The sequence below is a fragment of the Euphorbia lathyris genome, chromosome 1, assembly GCF_963576675.1.
Source record: "Euphorbia lathyris chromosome 1, ddEupLath1.1, whole genome shotgun sequence".
In the NCBI taxonomy this organism is placed as follows: domain Eukaryota; kingdom Viridiplantae; phylum Streptophyta; class Magnoliopsida; order Malpighiales; family Euphorbiaceae; genus Euphorbia; species Euphorbia lathyris.
The window spans coordinates 68,108,755-68,124,205 of record NC_088910.1 but is presented as its reverse complement, the minus strand read 5'-3'; the positions used below and the strand labels follow the sequence as shown (position 1 = coordinate 68,124,205).

Sequence of the window (15,451 nt, the reverse complement as noted above, 5' to 3'; positions counted from 1 at the left end):
TCCTGAAAACCGTACCTAAAGATAGGGGTTTTCGACCCGTATCAAACCTCCTTACACTTAAAACTTTACTTGTCCCCAAGTAAACTAAAAACTAAACCCGCAATCACTGTCCAAGCTAGAAAAACCTCCTAGTTTGACTAGGTGCCTGACACAATTTCAAGCATATGTAATTACATGTATTCGGAAGTACAAAATAAAGACACGATATCCAAAAGTCGCAGTTCAATTATCACAGGTCATATGCTTAAGAAAAGGATACATGTTCAATTAAATGAGCTTTAGGGGATAGCTAAGTAAAACACCTCACCATTGGTAGTTCACTCAATTCACACAATATTTAGTGGCTTAAGTGTTTACTCTCGGCTTATGTTCTTGCTTAGGATTATGGTGAATTTGCACATTCATCCGAGTACCTCTACTTTGCTACATGACTCCAACAATATCAAAAATAGCCTCGAAAGGGGGTTGTAATGTGGTTAGAAAATGTTATAGTTACAACAAAGGTTAAGAATTTTAGCACTAGAAAAACAAGGCTAAATGGTTTTTAGCAAATATAAAGGGAACGAGCTTTTTATTTCTTTTTTTTCTGAGAGTTTTGATTTTAAGAACCGGGGAATGATGTTTCTCCCTTTTGTTCGTCTCTTTTCTTTCCTTTTCTCCTTTTTCCTGGTGCAAACCGTTTGATTGTTCCTTTTCAAGCAATTTGTGCTCGTTCACCTTTTAGCCTTTCGGCTTGCTCTTATAATGACATAAACAAGGAAAAAGTGCTAAAATAAAACAAAAAATCTAGTGGATTTTTGCAAAAATTTAGGTTAGGGAACAAACTAAGTGATAGTTTGCAGAAATAAGGGTTAGGAAAGAAAGAAAAACTATAAACTACAAAAATTAAGGCTCAAATGGGCTTCCTAAAGTTGATGAAAAAGATGAAAATAAGGTAAGAAAAAGGGTTAATTCTAATGAGGCTTATTTCATCGTCTACGGTTATCCTGGTAATAGACTCTAGCAAGTGCACTAGATACAAGTAATAAAGTGATAAGTCAAGTATCGTCTCCACAGGGATTGAGGATCAAAAATTACTAGAAAAACGTTGCAGAACAAGGTGTTCGTTATATGTGACTTCTTTATATTGACGTTTGTTAAGATTTGTTGGTAACAACACTACGTACTAATTCTAAGTATAGAAAAATGACTACTTGATGATGATAAACAGGTAGAACATGCTAAGCACAGCAGAACAGGTTACCTTAAGTTCCTAAACAGCCTAATCAGTCATGAATGATGCAAATGAAGTCAAGGTTTCTGCTTTAATGCTCACTTAAGTCAACTCTCGTGTGTTCTTAAGATTCTAAGACTTACTAAAACCCACAGCGTCCTAAAGGTTTGTTCTTTCTTGCATTAAGATCGAAGCAGAATTTCAAATGAGAAAACCCTTGATACAAAAACCTAACATGTCTGCTTCGGGGTTGGATGTTTGATAAAGAGTTCGGTGAAGATGAAAGCAGTGTCCTATCATTCATCTAACACAAGCATATATGCATAAGCACTGAAATATAAAGCCTCATCAAACACATCATAAGTTAACATCATTCATTCATTAATAGACTTAAGAAACTTACATCACCGGCCCCAACTGGCCGAGCCTATTCAAAAGGACTACTCACTCATACAGGCGAGTGAGCAATCTCCTGGTTCAAAGCTGTGAAACTCCATCTATGGAGCTATCTTTCTTCTGGTCCTCCTCCCGATGCAAGAGTCTATATTTTAGTTTAATAAAAGATGTGATTACCTTCCTTTTGTTACTCAATCTATTTAAAGGAAAGGCCAGGGTCAATACGGTACCAAAAGTATCCGAACAAAATATTACAATCCCAAGTCAATTGTTCATAAATCTAAAATGCTAAAAGTAGTGAAGATCCTTTTGACCCTTGAACACTCAAGGGTCGAACTTTCATGTCATCTTGTTGCTTCCGGACTGCTCTTATCCGCCTTTCTGCCTGCAGCTACTGCCACACCTACTTCCCGTCCTATCGCTATCCATCATCAGAAGTTCCGGCGTTTGACCACTGGATCAAAGAATGGCTCAATCTCCTCATGGCATGTGCGAAACAGGCTGCTTCCAGACTGTTCGGCTTAATCTTTCTTATCTGCACAAAAGCACCTATAAGACCTTCTTTCTTGTAATAAAACATAAAAACACCCTTAATTTATCATATTTAATACGTTAAAATGTAGTCAAATTCGTGATTTTTGGTTCTCTCCTTGTAGAGTTTGGAATTCTCATAACCGTGTATTTGAGCTCATCCAGTTCGTGTAGTTGTGCCAGCCGAAGGCCACCTGAAAGTTTACGATCAAAGTTTAGATATTTCAGTGCCCAATAGGCTTTATGTTCCAATTCAACAGGTAAGTGACAAGATTTCTGAAAAACTAAACGATAGGGTGAAATTCCTATAGGAGTTTTAAAAGCTGTCCTATATGCCCAAAGAGCATCAACTAGCTTAAGGTTCCAATCTATTCTAGCATTCCCTATTGTTTTTTCAAGAATACGTTTCAGCTCTCTATTTGACACTTCTACGTGTCCACTCGTTTGAGGGTGGTAAGGTGTTGCAACCCTATGAGCTACACCATACTTTTGGAGCAATGTGTCAAATTATTTATTGCAGAAATGGGATCCTTAATTTATCATATTTAATACATTAAAATGTAGTCAAATTCGTGCCTAACAAATACCCCTAAATTGAATCTTTGCTTGTCCTCAAGTAAACAATAGATAGAGAGTAAGTTAATCCTAAAGGAAAAGAGTTAGAAATGAAAGAATATGGAAACAGGGATTTCGAGTGTTTCACAGAAAAGAAGGGATTATAACCAATCATTTTGTTCTGAGGAGATGTCAACAGAATATTTGCAAGTTATGATTTTTGATGAGGTTATGCAAGTGCCAGATTGTGTACCCTACTCAAGAAATTCCTTAAAGCTTAAAATTAGACCTCAATTTTCACAAGGAACAACCTGTTTACCTGTCATGCCTCACCAAGGAATGGAATTTTTCACTCTCTCACGTATGGCACTTATTCGCCATAAGGAAGGGAATGCAATTTCACTCCTCAGCTCAGTAAATACATGATTAGGGCGTGAGTTTTCTTCTTGGTCCTATGTCTTATGGATCAAAAATTCTCCAAACATAGTCCAAAGGTCTTGAACATAGGTTGTAATGTTAGGCTAAGGCTAAGGTATGGAAGTGAATGGCTATTTAAGTGTAAGAATCATGTCTTCATGCAATTCAACTATACTCAGTTCTCAACACTTAGCAATTCTGCCTCAACCTAAATACACTACACGGCCTGTTTCACAACATTGGCCAGACTATTCTTTAAACACACAAAAGACAACCATCCAAACATTTTATTTCCGGCTCAAGATATGAACATGTGTCCAGAAATTGAAAATACTTTATTCAAAGATTTTTTATCTTTCCTCACTCCAGCATCATCCCTCAAATGTCATTATTTTAGCAATTTATCTTCACACACTCATATTTTCTTTAACTAGAGCAGCTTGTTTTGAGGCAAGAGACAGATTCAAAGTGTTTTGGGATAATAGTGAAGGGAATGGGTTCCTTTTAGTGGTGTGTGTTTAAGAAAGAACAGGCTAAGGCACAAGTTGGTTATCCTAAAAGTGTGAGTGCAATGCACATGTGGGCTTTTTGTGTTGTGAATTGGGATCTAAATGCCTTTTTCATCCTATGATTGTCAAAAATTATATTTCCATTTCAACAGGGCATACCAAAGCAAATTCTCCCTAAAGATAGTAAGTGCTGGCCCACTCAAAAAAAATCAATGCATATTTAAATGCAATTGCAGGCTCAAGTTCTCACTATTGGGTTTATGCATTAAGTCAAAGGGTTCCTCTTGTGAAAGTTGATTTAAAACTTCAAAATTTTTGGAACTTCAACACTCGGGTAGTTAAAGATCAACACTAGGCTATCACCAGCACACATTTTACTCATAACCAGCAAAGTTTGTTCAGTGATTACTGTGGACACAAAATAATCAAAACTCAAGAATATGTACTAGGAAATGAACATAATGAAGGATATTTACGAAGAATATTTACTAAGGACAATATAAATCAAAGATCACAAGGGGATAACTTGTTATTCATACAATTGTACTACACTAACAACTTGTTCAAGCTTTTATCATGTTTAAGAATACATATATTGTAATTTGTAATTTCCCATCCCCAAATTAGAATGGAACATTGTCCTCAATGTTAATATGAAGACACGCAAGATAAACAATATCGGCATAATAAACCACAGAGTGTGCAAAAATTTAAAAGAAGGGTTATAAATGTTACCAGATGCTTAGGACAGCGACACATTGAAGGATCAGACGAGCGGGGAAAGAGAGGAATCAATCTCTCTATCCGCAGCGGCAGTAGCGCCATCCCCTTTCGAGGAGGCAGCGGCGTTGGCAGGTGTTTCAAGTTTAGTTCTTACCAGACTCTTAATCGAAAAACCAGATGGACTCTCCTTCCCATGTTCCTCTATACAGAGAGTTTTGAGCATGTTAATCTCTTCATGCTGCTCGGCATACTTTCGCTTTAGAGCAAATATCTGTTCTCTGCAGGTATGGTTTTGAGCAAACAGGGCGTGGAACTTGGTAAGGATGTCTTCATTGGAGAGCCTGGCACATTTCTGGTAAAAACCCAGATCTTTGGCATGCTCGACTTGTTCTGATTCGGAGGACACCGATACCGTGGGTGCATATTTCCTCTTCCTTCCTTCAGCCCTTTTTGCTTCCACAAAGTCTGACATCCAGACCCACTTCCCATTTACCATCCTTCCGAAAAACATGCTCTAAAGGCTCTTCAAATCTATTTGGTCCGGGTGGTTAACCACAGTGAGCCGGTTCCTATCTTCTGGCTTGAACACCCCAATGGCCTCCGCTATACGAGTCACAATACTACCACAGCATATGACCGATGAGTTCTTCCTGCCAAACGCATTAATATACTCCCCGAACTAAAAACCTAGGTTCATTCTGCGCCCTTGCACCATACTCCACAGAGCGGTGAGGTCGGCATGAGGGATAGTGGCCTGATTCTCACGTGCGAAGATGGTGCCTGAGACCAGTTTATGCAGATACCTGATAGCGTAGTCCTCAATACCTAATGCCTTGGATGCACTTTCGTCATAACTTGGCTGGCCCGAGATTGAATGCCAGAAAGTTGATGGGTTGAACTCATCAGGGGTTTCCGTGAACGCCCCTTTGTACCCTTTAGACTCCAAGTCGTTGTCATCCGCTGCTCCTATAAGATTGTTGAATGTGTTCAAGGATGGCCGTTGAGTGTGGGTCATGAGCCGGAAACTAAATTTTCCTTCTTCATCAGGGTCGGTGATCTCGGGATTGTGTTTGAAAGTTGCAAGAAACTCCAAGGTGAGTTCTTTATATGCTGGTTCTTTCATCTCAAAGAAGCACCCGAAACGTCCCGCCTCCATGGGTTTCCTCACTCGTTCAGCAAGTTTAAGTTTTTTCAATGTATCCCAACACACAGTTCGTATCGGCCCAAACTCGAGCTGAGCCAGATCATCATAGTATTGTTGTATGGCGGCATCCTTGAACTGGGATAGTTTCTTTACCAATTTCTCGTCGGGGACAAATGCAACCGCGCTTGTGCCTGCCATTTTGCTCTTCCCCTTATCTTTCTTTGTGCCTTCGATTTTAACCTGCTTTCTTGATCCTCGAGTCCTCATCCTGTGCTAGCGTCTAAAATAGGGTTTCCCAAAGATAACTATCACATAAAATATTATGGGGAACATTGTGAAATAGATGTGTGTGAAACAGATTTTAACAAGGGTCTGTAATGCAGTCGGTCTCTTTAAGTAGGGAGAAGAGTGAACGGCCTGCTGCCAAACCGTCATTATGATAGCGTTCCATTGAACGCCACCTGTACGAGTGGTTGGCAACAGGCGCGTCCAGTCGAAGAGACTCCTGGTGTGGCAAACAGTTACTTTTCTAATTTTGAATGGACTATTCCCCTACCCACTTTGGTTTTACCGAGAAAGGGTGCATTAGTAGGATATCATAAGTACCAAACGACAGATGATTGGATGTTCACTTTTTCTGTCCATAGTTCGCTTCCCGTTTCCTAAGGATTTTTCTTCAACAAAAATTTATTTATCTCTCCTACTTCGAACAAGTAAAAATGTAAAACTAGACCCATAAGGCAGGGTAAAAGTTTTACGTCTTTGCTTGCACAGGAATTACCGAAATTACGGACCATCATATGACACAAAATTGATCTTAATTTTGACTAAACTACTCTAAATACTATTTAACAAAACTGGAAAGTAAACTATTTAAAATGCAATGTTACTTGTGCTACAATTGGTGTTTGTAGCGAACACACTGTTTTTGATTCTATTGGCTTAGGGGGATCCTGGAAGTGGACTGTGTCAATCTTCCTTGTGTGATCATTCTCGAGGTAGGGCTTTAATCTTTGCCCATTCACCTTGAAAGGTTCATGACCCTCCTTGCCAATTTCGACTGCTCCATGACCAAACTTTTGGGGTTTAGTGTCCTATAGACAATTGTTCTAGGATATAAACTTAATGTAAATGAAGTGTTCTTTGCATCATTTGTTTTAATAAGATATGGTTTCATAACTATTTAAAGGCAACCTATTTTCAGAACTAAATAAGTCTAATAAAAGGAAATCCCTAAGTTTGTTTAAAGTGATTATAAAGTGTTCATACAAGCATGAAGTGAGACGAAACTTTATAATAAACTAATAAACTTAAAACTACCCCAAGTCAAGTAATATGTTTAGAAATAGGATTGACATATCACTGTTGAGACTTGCATGTAACAATGTCTTCTGTCGAGACAGAAAGCTGATCTCACAAGCTTCAGGTATGCAGATATCTGGACAGTTACATGGATACAATGAAAGGGAGTTCATTAGGATTGGGGACCCGACTTGAGATAATAGGATGGGTAGATTTATCCTTGTCACCTGTTCATCTCATTGGTATTAATAGGTATAAGTAATCCTCAGACTCAAAGGAATGTTAATTAGTGATTCTAGATTATGGAATGTGATGCTTTGATCCTGTTGTAACACGATCCATAACAGAGATGACTCTAGGGTGTGAACGGCAGACGTTGGGTATCACAGGAAGTAATTGCAGGGTAGTTATACATTGGATTGAGCATTTGTCACTCCCGATAAATGGGAGATACGTCCAAGGATCGCTTGTGGAAGACTTTACTCTAAATCCTTGCAAGGTGATAGCTTAAGACTTGAAATACAGATTTCACTTAACCTATCTAATTGGAGTTAACTCGGCATGTACAAGTAAACGAACGTCTCGCTATATGTGTTGACATTATCCATAGTCATAAGATTCAGTTCAAGGATGTAGTTGATAAAGGATTGAATTATACTGTAACTAATACAAAAAGGTCAACGACAGAATCAACACGTCTTCTTATAGCTCTGGGGGAATGTTTCGGATTTGCTAATAACATTTCGCGTACTCATTCCGTTATGCAAAGATTAAATATAATTCTGAGAAAATTAATTTAATAGTTGCATACGGCTAGAAGCAATAAGAACCTAATGGGTCACACATAAGACTTGGAGCCCAAAAGAGAAACAGATGTTAATTAATTGATGGAAGCCCAACTGAGTCCACTAAGGTCCAGTAAATAGGGGGGTGATGCGCCCTCACCTAAGTTAGAGATGAGAACTCACTAAGGGATAAGTGTACCCCGTCGTTATCAAGTAATAAATTTCTGGAAAGTCCAGGTTATCGTCCACAGGATTTATTCCTGCAAGTATCGAGCTACTCGGTCTCGGATGTTATCTAGGCTTAGGGGGTTTTGAGTTGGTTTTGCTTAAGTTATTCTACTCCTAGGTTGAATTATGCTAATCCTAGCTAAGTTATCCGATTCTAACAAAGTTATTCTATGCCTAATTAAGTTACTCTACCCCTAATTAAGTTAAACTACTCCTAATTGATCTTTCACTAATGCAATTATCCGAAGGAACATGGTATGAACGATAATAATGAAGATAGATTATTAAGTCTATTGAATAAAAACCTAATCTGAGTCACTTGTATTCAAGGCGATTAACCCTACTTACCCTCCTGAAGTTCCTAGCGCATGATTCCCTAAGGCCGAAACTAGGTCTAAGGCTCAGTAAATTGGCGCTTAATCAACTAAGAGGTCGTCAATCTCCTAGGCTCTGACTAGGTCAGATTCAGCTCGCAATATGTGCCTACTAGATTTTGGGGCTTTTGAATGAGTTAAACCAATTGAATAAAGCGTAAGACAGAGATTAGATAAATAATCATAGAACAAAACAAGAGCTAAATTATTATTAAAGGCGAAGATAAATGTCACAAGATACAATAAGTCAAGTTCGGCAACTGTATCAAAAAGTACAAACAAGGAAAGATAAAAGGAGATACAAAAATCCCTTTCAGGGAACCTGTTTACTCTGCAGCCGGCGACTTAATCTTAAGGACGGACCTTGATAATTCCTCGAGAAAAAAGCTTTGAAGGAGCTTCAATGGAAGTCGAAGAAGATGGAGGAGATGGAGAGGAATTACAAGGGGAAAGCTAAGATAATTTACAAAATTGAAAAGATATCTAATTTACATTGGAAAAACCCTATTTATAGACGCGGCTCGGCCCTCTTTTTGACCTATTTTCGTGTCCTTATTGGTGTAGGAAGACGTGGGGTCCATCGTGGCTTCGTGGGGGCGGAATTGGTCTTTTTGACCAATTCCCGCAGGTCTGCTCGCCGAGCAGGGCGAGCTGCTCGGCGAGCAGGGCTACTCGCGACGAGCAGCCCCCTGCTCGGCGAGCAGGCCTCCAGGGGCCTGCTCGGCGAGTAGGCCTCCAGGGGCCTGCTCGACGAGCAGAAATGGCCCACGGAGGCCCGCTCGTCGAGCGTTTTCGCCCGGCATGCCCTCGAAGCTTGCCGAATGTCGTCGATGTCCTTTTTCGCCCGATTTTACACCTGCGCACGTACAGAAACTCCAGATAACTTTAGTCCAAAAGTTAAATTGATCTGTCAATCGCTTATTTTGAGCAAACGCTTCGTTTGGTGCGACTTTTGACGGACCAATTAGCTTCAAAAGATAACGGAATTATACTATGCATGCTATTTCGGCCGTAATTGCCTAGATTCGTCATAAAACGAGCCTAAACAACAAAAAATAAAGTAAACGTTTCCAATTCCTAACTAACTCACACAAAAGCATTTAAATGCGAGAAATGCTCGCTTATTAACTAAATAACGCTAAAACCCGTCCTAAAACCGTACCCAAAGATATGGGTTTTTGACCCCTATCAGGGGGCGATTTTTATGTATAAATTACATAAAGAAATTAATTTGATTTTAAGCAATCCTAATTAGATTATGATTGTGAATTAAATTAATTATAGGATAAATAAGTTAGGAGGTTTAATGGTGGTGAAGCTCTTAGCCTAGTGGTTGGGAGCTTACCTATGACTAAGGAGGTCATGGGTTCGAATCACATCTGGATGGGGTGGGTATTCTTGTTTCATCTTTAATGTAAGCGCATTGTGCGCAAATTTAAAAAAAAAGTTAGAAGGTTTAATGAGATTAAATTGCTCCTATTATTATCCTAAAAGGTTATTATTATTATCTTTATATTTAGATATAATTATAGATAATAAATAAGAATTATATTCCGAATTAAATTCTTATTCAGTAACCTATTTCTATCTAACTAGGGTTTAGATACAAGAGAGTATATATACCCCCCTATATGTAAATTTCGGTCAACACAGTGTCTACCGAAAAGAAGAATTTCGACCCCCTTGTTGAGGACGAGATTATTCATCGCTTCCTTCCGTTTCAATTGATTATCAATCTCTTTCTCTATTCCTTGATCTTGTGTTGATTAATTAGAGGCAATCTATTCTTGATTGCTTTTCATACGGTTGAATTCTAACTTGGTTTTGAATTGTGTTTTTGTCTTGTGCTCGGGAACTCGAAGTAAGAGTTGTGGGCACTTCGATTGCAACGGTAGATAGAACATCAAAAAGGTATTTCCTTCTATCCCTCTTTATATGAAATAACGATTAACGGATCTTGGGTTAATGGAAAAAGGTTAAAATTTTTATATTTCCGCTGCCAAACGTTTGCCTATTTTCCTTCACAGACACCTTGTTTACCAGATACGGCCCCGACCATCTTGATTTCAGCTTTCCAGGAAACAGCCTGAGTCTTGAATTGTACAAAAGAACTCTCTGTCCTTCGTGAAATGTCTTTGTCTGGATTTTTCTATCGTGCCACATCTTGGTCTTGTCTTTGTAATTTACTGCGTTTTCATACGAAAACAGCCTGAATTCTTCTATGTCATAGAGTTGCAGTCTTCTTTGTTCGCCCACAGCCTGTTGCTCAAAATTCAAGAAAGTTAATGCCCAAAAGGCCCTATGTTCCATTTCAACTGGCAAATGACAGGACTTGCCGTACAATAATCTAAACAAGGACATTCCAATGGGTGTCTTATATGCGGTCCTATATGCCCAAAGAGCATCGTGAAGCTTGTTTGCCCAGTCTCTCCTAGAATTGCCAACGGTTTTCTTCAAAATTCTTTTGATTTCTCGATTTGAAATCTTAACCTGTCCACTAGTTTGTGGATGGTAAGGTGTGGTAATTCTATGAGAGACTCCAAGCTTGCCCATCAGCTTCTCAAATTTAGCGTTGCAAAAGTGGGTTCCTTGATCACTAATGACCGCTCGTGGGACACCGAATCGGGAAAACAACCTTTTCAGGAATTTTACAACCACACGGGCGTCATTGGTGGGACTAGCCATCGCTTCAACCCACTTGCTTACATAATCGGCAGCTACTAAGATATATTTATGCCCAAAAGATGTAGGGAATGGTCCCATGAAATCTATTCCCCATATATCAAAAATTTCACAAACAACTATGTTATTGAGGGGCATGGCATTTCTAGTTGAAATATTGCCTGTTCGTTGGCACTCATTGCAAGTGCGAACAAACAAGTTGGCATCTTTAAAAAGTGTTGGCCAGAAAAAACCTGATTGAAGTACTTTGGCGGCAGTTCTGCTGGCGCTATGATGTCCTCCTCCTTCCCTGTCATGACAATGGCTCAAAACAGCATGTCCTTCCTCGTGAGAGATGCACCTGCGAATAATTTGATCGGTGCATAGCCTGAAGAGATAGGGTTCTTCCCAGAAATAATATTTAATTTCTGCATAAAACTTCCTCTTTTGGTTAGTGGACAAGTTATGAGGTTTAAGTGAACTAGCCAGGTAGTTGGCGATGTCCGCAAACCATGGAGCAGGCTGTATGGCATACAGACGCTCGTCTGGGAAATTCTCCAAAATCTCCGGTTGTTCCTGGCTGCCTTGGTGAGAAATTCTTAACAAATGATCAGCTGCTACATTTTCCGTTCCCTTCTTATCCTTAATTTCGAGATCGAACTCTTGAAGCAAGAGTAACCACCGTATCAATCTTGGCTTTGCATCCTTCTTCGCGAACAAGTAGCGTAACGCATCGTGGTCTGTGTGAACAATGACTTTCGACAAAACCAAGTAGGGACAAAATTTGTCGAAAGCATATACTACTGCAAGGAGCTCCTTTTCGGTAGTGGTATAGTTCTGTTGGGTCTCGGTTAATGTTTTGCTTGCATAATAGATAGGCCTGAACTTCTTCTCAATCCTCTGCCCAAGAACAACTCCCACACATGTATCGCTAGCGCCACACATCATCTCAAACGGATGTTCCCAGTCGGGTCCTGCCAGTATGGGCGAGTTGATCAGCTTGCCTTTCAACAATTCAAAAGCTTCTAGACAGCTTGCATCAAATGAGAATTCTACATCTTTATGTAGCAAAGCTGACAAAGGTAGCACGATCTTTGAGAAGTCTTTGATGAATCTTCGGTAGAACCCGGCATGTCCAAGGAAACTTCTCACATCCTTTACATTAGTTGGAACAACCAGTTTCTCTATCACTTCTACCTTAGCTTTGTCTACTTCCATCCCCCTTTCAGAAATTTTATGCCCGAGAACAATTCCACCAGTAACCATGAAGTGGCATTTTTCCCAATTCAAGACTAAGTGGGTCTCCTTGCAACGCACAAGCATAGCCTCGAGGTTGTTCAAACAGTTCCCAAAAGAGTTTCCATAAACAGAGAAGTCATCCATGAAGATCTCCACAGTCCGCTCTACCATATCATGAAATATAGACATCATGCATCTTTGAAATGTAGCTGGGGCATTGCATAATCCAAATGGCATGCGCCAGTAGGCATATGTTCTATAAGGGCACGTGAAAGTTGTCTTCTCTTGATCTTCACTGTGGATTGCAATCTGATTGTACCCCGAATATCCATTAAGGAAACAATAAAATGCATACCCTGGTAACCGTTCTAGCATCTGATCAATGAAGGGCAAAGGGAAGTGATCCTTCCTTGTGGCTTCGTTGAGCTTCCGGTAATCCACACAAACACGCCAACCTGTTATGGTTCTTGTGGGGACCAACTCATCTTTCTCGTTGAGAACCACTGTGGTTCCTCCTTTCTTTGGCACAACTTGAACATGGCTTGTCCATACACTATCGGAAATGGGGTAAATAATTCCGGCATCCAGCAACTTGATCACCTCTTTTCGTACGACCTCCTTCATGTGGGTGTTCAGTCTGCGATGTGGCTGGATAGATGGCTTGTGATCCTTCTCCATCAAAATTCTATGAACACAGACTGTTGGGCTAATACCCTTGATATCATCAATTTTCCATGCAATTGCATCCTTGTTTCTTCGCAGTACCTCCATGAGTTGAGCTTTCTGATCAGGAGTTAACTTTGAAGATATAATCACTGGGCTTCCACTGGGTGGTTCTAGGAATGCATACTCGAGGTGTGAGGGTAAAGGTTTTAGTTCGGTTTTAGACAATGGCACAGTGGGTATTTCAGGTGGTTCTTGATGAGTGGGAATAGTAGGATCTAGAGGAGGTGTAGGCAAGTTGGATTCAATGGAACAGCCTGTTCCTTCACATAAATTCGCCTATTCTCCCAAGAGAGTCTCCAGAGTGTCCTGTCCCTGTTCCTGTAAAGTGGAAAGATTTTGAAAATCATCTAAGAAACAGCATGTGTCATCACCAGTGTTAGCTCGTCTCATCGCCTCATTCATTTTGAAAATGATTTCCTCCCCATTAATTCTTAAAAATAGTTGTCCCTCTCCCACATCTATCAATGCTTTACCCGTTGCTAAGAACGGTCTGCCTAGGATAATAGGAACATGTAGGTCCTCATCTATGTCTATTATGATGAAATCAACTGGTAAAATGAATTTTCCTACTTTGACCAGTACATCCTCCACAACTCCCCTAGGGTAACATACTGACCGGTCGGCCAACTGAATAGACATTCTGGTTGGTTGTGGTTCTCCTAGTCCTAGTTTAGCATACACAGAATATGGCATAAGGTTTATGCTAGCTCCTAGGTCACATAATGCATTTTCAATATTTAACTTACCAATCGAACATGGAATAGAAAAATTCCCTGGATCTTTTAGCTTTTTCGGAAGCTGATGCTTATTCTGGAGTATTGAAGAACAGTCCCTGTTTAGTTGGACCATTGAGATGTTTTCTAACTTTTTCTTGTTTGACAAGATATCTTTCAGGAATTTTGCATATGACGGTATCTGGGTAAGTGCTTCCACGAAGGGAATGTTGGTATGCAACTTCCTCAAGGTGTCTAGCACCTTAGAATTTTGTTCTTCCAGCTTCTTGTTTTTTAACCTCGTCGGATAAGGTACAGGTGGAACATAGGGTGGAGGTGGTTTGTACTTCTGTCCTTTTTCCTCCTGGCTTTGATCACTGGTTAATTCTACCCCGACGGGTTCTTCTTGACTAGGAACAGTTTGTTTCTGCTCACCTTCAGCATTTTCGGAGGTTCCTGCACACTCAGCATTTTCATCAGTAGAAACAGTTGGTTTAGTTTGCTTACCAGATCTCAGAGTGATGGCCATCACATCGCCTTTGGGGTTTGGCTCTGTGTTACTTGGCATTATACCTTTTCCTTTTGACGTAGATGCAGCGAGTTGATGGACCTGTGTCTCCATATTTTTAATTGACGTTTGTGTTTGCTTCATGAACTGCATCATCATTGTCTTAATGTCTGGTTCTACATCTTCCTTGGGTGGAACAGGTTGTTTATAATGCTGTTGAGGTGTCCTCTGGTAGTGTCCTCCCTGTTGTTGCTGATACCTTGGTTGTTCTTGCTGATTAGGCTGCCCTGTCCATCCGAAATTCGGATGATTTCTTATTGTTGGGTTGTAGGTGTTGGAGTATGGGTTTGGTGGATTTCTTTGATTATACCCTGCATAATCACATTCTCCCTATTCACCTTTCCCTTGTTTAACTCCAGGGCAGTTGATGTTGAAATGACGCCCTCCACAAAAATCACATATATCATTGAATGGTGGTTCCTTGTGAATTGATGATACATTTATCTTGCCGAGCTGTCGTGCAAGCTGTTCCACCTGGCTGGTTGGTTTTGACACAACATCATCGTTCCCCGCTCTTTTTCCTTCACTCCTGGCGGAGTGCCAGTTATAGCTCGTGCTCACCACTCTCTCAATAAGGTCATACAAGGCTTGTGGTTCAAGATCTCCAGGGTTACCATTGGCAATGGATTCGATCTGGATTTTATAAATGTTGGTGACTCCATTATAAAAGTTCTGCACTTGCATCCACATGGGGATGCCATGATTGGGTACCCTTCTCAGTAGTTCCTTGTACCTTTCCCATGCCTCGGCTAAAGATTCATCCTCTTCTTGCACGAAATGGGATACCTCGTTTCTGAGTTTAATGGCCTGTCTCGGTGGAAAATATTTCATCAGAAAAGCGCTGGCCATTTCTTCCCAAGTGGTGATCATCCCTGGCTGTAAGTTCTTTAACCAGTTCTTTGCTTTGTCTTTGAGAGAAAAATGGAACAGCTTTAGCCTGATCACATTATCGGAAACTCCTCGGTTTGATCTGAAAGTGTTGCACAGTGTGATGAATTCCTAGTTATGCACGTTTGGATCTTCCGACGGGTATCCATTGAATTGTACTGCTGCCTGCAACATTTGTATCATAGATGCTTTCACCTTAAACATGTTGTTTCCTTCGTTGGGCAACACGATGCACGACGAATGTCCTTCCGTGGTCGGTCTCGAATAATCTCTAATTCTCATAACTGGAGGGTTGTTGTTTTCTCCTTCTTCTTCTTGATTTGGTTGGACTGGTTGTTCGGGCGGTACCCTTCCAGCCATCCTTCTTACTCTTTGTCGCTCTCTTTATCTTACACGTCGAGCTCCCGCTCAGTTTCGTCTACACGTTCTCTCTAATTCGAGATCGATAGGAAAAACAAGAGGTCCAGCTCTGCACATAA

At 40.2% G+C, this 15,451-nt stretch overlaps 1 non-coding gene across 1 annotated transcript; it reads left to right on the top strand.

Moving 5' to 3' along the window:
* Nucleotides 1-14,778: 14,778 nt before the first annotated feature.
* Nucleotides 14,779-14,885, top strand: LOC136216169 (small nucleolar RNA R71). The gene has a single exon (XR_010683159.1). It is a non-coding gene; the product is annotated as a small nucleolar RNA R71 (small nucleolar RNA).
* The last annotated feature ends 566 nt before the right edge of the window (nt 14,886-15,451 follow it).